Here is a 6,083-nt window from a genome sequence, read left to right as displayed (position 1 = left end):
ACCCTGAGAGATTGGATGGTGCCATCTACACTTGAACGTCTGACTTCCCAGAGGCCCTTGAACATCTTGAGCCTACAGAAGCAGCCACTGCTTCCTGTTAAAGGCTGGCACCTTCCATCTGCTTGAAGACAATGCACAGGTCTCAATCCTTCCAGGCAGCATACACCCCTCTCAGGACTTAACCCCACCTCCACTTCTAGCCATCAGGCCAATAAGTGAGGTCAGGTCCCAACATAACCCGGTCAGGGAAGTGCTGGGCCCGCTAAGAGAGGAAATGGACTGTGCCCCGAAGGAGCTGCAGGACCCAGGTACCATGTGCTAGCAAGAGCCAGGAGAGTTTATATGAGGATGGGTTCTGAGGACACTGGATCAAGGTGGGTGGGACACAAAGTAGGGTAGAGTTTGTGGATTTGAAGGCACACAGCAGTATTTAGTACCTTGGCAAGGACCCAGGGACTCTGGGACTCTGGGATCATGGGAGATACCACTAACATACTTAGGATGGTTTGGGGCAGTTGTGGAAGACAGAATCAAAAGCTTCAGTGACGAAGGCATACCACGTAAGGCTGGAAAACTCACCAGCCCACCACGTGCCCTGGGAGGACCTGGAAAGCATGCTGTTCATCAAAGCAATGAGAAATGAGCTGGCTGAGCTGGCGAGAGGGGTGCCAACATCACTGAGACTTTCCACTGGTCGGGGCAAATGGCAGGAGTTGCTGTTAGGTGACTGGGCTTCCGTAGCAATGGGGAGGAAAAGATCCTTCAGTAGTAGAGGCCAAATGGGGCACTTAGCCATCAGAGGTACATGGAAGCAAAATCACAGTGGCAGCCAGGGGACCCGACCCAGGGGAACGACAGAGATAACAAAGAGAACATGGAGTTATGTCAATGAGCCAAAGAGGACCCCTGCATGTTGCCACTAATGTGTTCACTTCTTCATAACATGCTGAGACCATTAGCTCAAAAGCCCATGTGAGTCAAGCTCAAAATTTTAAATTTAAAGCATCCAATTGCTTTAAATATAGCCCCAATAGATTTTTAGCTACTTAGAGCCTGCTTGGCATACCCTGCAAAACACATGCACCCCACATCTGCTAGCCATAGACAAGACGAATCCTGGGGCTATACAACACTGGGGGCCACAGCTGCCCTTTGGAGCTCTCCTGACCCAGAGACTCCCTGCCGTGCTACTGAGTGACATCTCCCAGACACCTGAGCCCCCTCTGGTTCCCTTCTCCCCTGTGAGTTCTCTTGCCTTCCTCCCCTCTGGATGGTGTCCCCCGGCTCTGGAAGGTCTCCTGCTGTGAGGGGCACCCCCCTGCCTATCCAAGCACTGCCCAAAGCAAGCAAGCTCATTGTGTGTCCCCTTGTGGTCATAACTTTTTCTTGGTCAGCCCCCAAATCCCTCAACAGGCAACCAGAGGGGCAAGACAGATGAGCAGCCAACAGGGGTGTCACTCAGTCTGTAGAATAAATAGGAAGCAAGGAAGGGTGGTCAGGAGGTTGAGGGCAGCCATCTGGATAAAGGTCATGATCCCATGTCCCGTTTCCAGACCTGAGCAGTTTTCAGACCTGGAACCCACTGAATGAAGTAGAGGAAGGGAACTCAGAAGAATGGGCCCTACAGCACCGTGGCAAGTCTGTAATCATTGCCAATGTCCTTCTCAAAAGGGATCGAGGGCCATTTAGTTCAGTAGTTGTTCCCTGGGGAAAGGTGACAGTTCAGACATTAGGGAGGACTGTTGGACACATATTCCAAGTTGACATTGATACCTGGGCACCCAAAGTGTCATCATGCCCCCACCCTGTTAGAGGGCATAAGGGAGCCTGGTAATGTATGGAGCTCTGTCCTGGGTTGTTGGACCCATTGGAGTGGGAATGAAGAGTGAAGATCTCTGTTACATGCTTACACACACCAGACAGCATCTACCAGGAAAGAGGTACTTAACAACCAAGCAAACATAATGACTCAGTCAGTTGTCATCAGCCAACCTCTGACACTACAATGCTGAGACAAGGAGCACACTAACAGCACAGCCATGGTGCCAGAAATGCAGGGGTCCAGCCACATGAGGGTCCACTCACAAAGATTGACCACTGCCACTGCCCAATGTACAGCCTGCCAGCAATAGACCAATGCTGAGCCTCTGGATAGACACCTACCACTTGGTGTAAAGTGACCTGTGATTCATCTTGACTAACATGGACACATAATTGGGATGTGGGTTTGCCTTTCCTGCTTGTGGTGCTGAAGCCAACACAACTCTGTTTACACAGTCTTGCTCCACCAACATGGGATCCTGCAAAACAACCCATCAGACCAGGGGACCCACTTTCTAATGAGGGAGGGGGCGCAGTGGGCACATGAGCAGGGGACCAATTGGCCCAATCATATATTTCACCACCCAGAAACTGCTGCCCTGATAGAATAATTGATGTGCCAGCTTCCAGATGATATCTTATGATGATGGGGTACCATTTTCCAGGATTTAGCATACTCCCTTAATGGATGCTATTATGTGGTACTGTGTTTCCAATAGACAGAACACAGAAGGCTGAGAAACATGGTAGGGAAGTAGAAGTAGCCCCGTTTTCTTCATTCTCGGTGACCCACTTAGGGAACTTAGGCTTCTTTTCCTTGACACTGTAAGTGCCTAGAGGTCCTGGTCTCCAGAAAGGGAATACTTTCACCACAGAACTTTAAACTTTAAGCTGTGGCTATTGCTTGGCCAGTTGGGGCTCCTTGTGCTAAGAGACCAGCAGCCGAATAAAGGGGTCACCATCTTGCCTGTGGTAATTGACCCTGATCACTGGGAGAAGGGGTGTAGCTGTTACACAAGGGGAGCAGGGAGGGATGTGTTTGGCTCACAAGTGATCCAATGGGGGAATCTCTTGGTACCCAGTTCTGATGGCAAACGGAAACATCCAACAGCCACAGCCTGAGACAGGTATGGTCACTGGGGACTCAAACTTCTCATGGATGAGGTTCTAAGTCATCCTGACCAGCGGAAGTGCCATTTGAGGCCAAGGGGAATCTAGAATTGGGTAGTAGAGGCAGATGATGAGTATCAGCTGTGGCTGTGGGTCCAGCTGCAGCTTGTTTGACTGAATCCCCTCTGAACTTCCCAGATGGGGGTGAACTTACTCTCTGAAGGAGGCGATTGAGTAGCACCAGGGGTAGACAGCAGTGGCCACTGTGGTGAGCTACCCAGACCCTGCTTTAGGCCGTAGCACACCCTAGCTACTGGGCATGTTGGCTGGTGAAGATCCACAGCTACATCCGTGGGAGGGAATTGACCTTTATGGGAGAAAGCTGCCTCTCCCAAGGTCATACCACCTTCCCATGGTCAGCATATATCCCTTGACCAGATGATGCTGGAGTAAAAAGGCACAGGTTCCTTGCCTTGATCTGGGATATCTCTGAAGGGCCATCCCAGCTTCAGAGCTCCCTGTGGCTCATCAAGGTTAACTTCTCCCTCTGCCCAGTCTTACTTCTCTCACTCCACCTCATTCACTGTTGACAAGAGCATTCTTCAATCACTTTCCTACATCCCAGTCTCCGTCTCAAAGTTGGTTTCCCAGTACATTATTTTCTCTCTCATTCTTCCACTCTTCTCTTTTTCCTCTTTCTTTCTCCTCTTTCTTCCCCATTTCTCCTATGCGTAGAGCAACCATATATCCCTGTTTGCTGGGAAGAGTCCTATTTTACTCCTGGTAATCTGGTGACTCATCTGGTCAGTGTCCCCTTTAATTCTCAAAAGGGTCCTGATTTAGACTCTATGTTATATGATCAGAATTCACTGAATTCATCTCTTCTTCATCATACACATATTCTTTACACTTACTATATTTTACTAGGTGCTGGGAATACAGACATGAGTAAGAGATTCCAGTCCTCTGACCCCAGCTTCCAAATTCCTACTGAAATTGCCAAAAGAATATTGTAATAAAAAGACACACTATAGCTGGAAACCAGAGAAAGGTGCCATTCTCATATAATAAACTTCAAGGAATTTCTCCAAGACATATTACAGGTGAGACCAGATTGAGGGAAGGGTCTGCCGTGACAGGTGTTTCCTCTGCATTCCTTTCACTCATTTTCTTCAGATGAAAAATTACCCAGGGACCGGTGGAAGTCACCCCACCAGTGTGCCCTAAATCAGAGCAGCAGGGACTGGAGGTGACATGGGAGACCTCCCAATTCTATCTGTGCCCCAGAGCCATGCACTGGTCATAGCAAGATTCTTAGGGGAGGGGACCTCTTCAGCACTCATAACAGTCATCTGTTTGGGGCTGTATCCTAAACATGGTGTGGGCACCTCAGGAGGGCAGAGGGGCCCCTAAATTAAAGGTCGCTGCCCCAGTTAACATGGTTCATCATAACAAACATGAAAAGAAAACTCTCAGACATAAGAATGAGGCTCTTTAGTATAGCGGCCTCCAGCTATAGCTGCCTTCCTATTCTCCATAGACCACTGGAGCTTAAATTGAGAAAAGTAAAATGTACAATCATTCTAAGAGTTTCTCTTCTTTCTTCACTGAGTCCTGGAGGAGCTGAACAAAGTCCATACAAGACACCATCTCGACTCCTATTATCTGAAAGCATAACAAAAATAGCTGAAATGTACCATTATGACATCTTACAGATGGGAAGACTGAAGCTTAGAAATGTGAAGCAGCTTGCCTGGGATCCTTAAATTGACAACCCTTTGTCAGAAGAGCAATCACTGGCTATGTAAAGTCTTTAGACATTTAAAGAGAATTTGTAGTTAAAGAGAGAGGGAAAGAAGAGAGAGAGAGAAATATGATGAACCAATGTAGAATCACTGGAAAAATGACACTTTTAAATGACTGTCATCCACAGTGAGAGTAGAGAATGTACTGGAAGCTAACACTTAATGTCAACATTGTGTGAAATGATTCTAAACAACCCTTGGGAATTATTATCAAACAGAACTGTAATAGAGACAGTGATATCGCTGTAAAAATGATAATATCCACATATAATTTCCAGAGAAATTACTCAAAGAAATACTTTGGTCAACTGGGAAATGTATCTAAATGAAGAGCTGAAGACTGTATCAACTGTTCTCCTTGTGCAGGGGCCATGCTACTTTTCTCTGTATCATTGCAATTTTCGCCAAAGCGAACACTGTACCAACTGTCGTTAAAGCAACTTTTCTGAAAAAAATTATTACAAGTCCATGTCAAAGTTGTATACCAAATTTGCCACGAGGGGATAGTGTCCTGAGCTCTAGTCACTTCAAAGGCTTTTCTCTTGGCAGGAAAATTGATAGAAAATGGACGGTGGTATAATACAGTGGTCCCAGTTAATATCAGATTCCTCTCAAGGCGCACAACTTCTCAGAAGGTGCTCATGATCTCAGTAAAGGCTATCCAAAAGTTGCTCAAGAATGCTAATTATTTCCCAGAAGGAATTGTAATTACATCACATTCATAAAAGAAGTTCTGTCCCAAACCTGACTTGGGACAATTTTCTCTCTTACCATGTTACAATGTAACCATCACATTTTTGTGGCTCACTTAAGGGAGAAAACAAAATCTAGACCACATTGCAAGTTAAACTCAAGAGAGATTATAGAATGGAGGTACGGACTGAGAAAATACAAGAAATGTTTAACAAAGATCTAGAAGAACTAAAGAACAAACAAACAGAGATGAACAACACAATAACTGAAATGAAAAATACACTAGAAGGAATCAATAACAGAATAATTGAGGCAGAAGAACGAATAAGTGAGCTGGAAGACAAAATGGTGGAAATAACTGCTGGGGAGCAGAATAAAGAAAAAAGAATGAAAAGAATTGAAGACAATCTCAGAGATCTCTGGGACAACACTAAATGCACCAACATTTGAATTATAGGGGTCCCAGAAGAAGAAGAAAAAAAGAAACAGTCTGAGAAAATATTTGAAGAGATTATAGTCAAAAACTTCTCTAACATGGGAAAGGAAATAGTCACGCAAATCCAGGAAGCACAGAGAGTCCCATACAGGATAAACCCTAGGAAAAACACACCAAGACACATATTAATCAAACTAACAAAAATTAAGTTCAAAGAA

The 6,083-nt window shown here is 45.8% G+C and overlaps 1 pseudogene; it reads right to left on the bottom strand.

The window, feature by feature from the left end:
- Positions 1-5,057: 5,057 nt before the first annotated feature.
- Positions 5,058-5,150, bottom strand: LOC132492884 (U6 spliceosomal RNA; annotated as a pseudogene).
- Between the last annotated feature and the right edge of the window lie 933 nt (positions 5,151-6,083).

Source organism: Mesoplodon densirostris, chromosome 6 (assembly GCF_025265405.1).
Source record: "Mesoplodon densirostris isolate mMesDen1 chromosome 6, mMesDen1 primary haplotype, whole genome shotgun sequence".
NCBI classification, from domain to species: Eukaryota; Metazoa; Chordata; class Mammalia; order Artiodactyla; family Ziphiidae; genus Mesoplodon; species Mesoplodon densirostris.
This window is presented reverse-complemented; position numbering and strand designations above follow the sequence as displayed.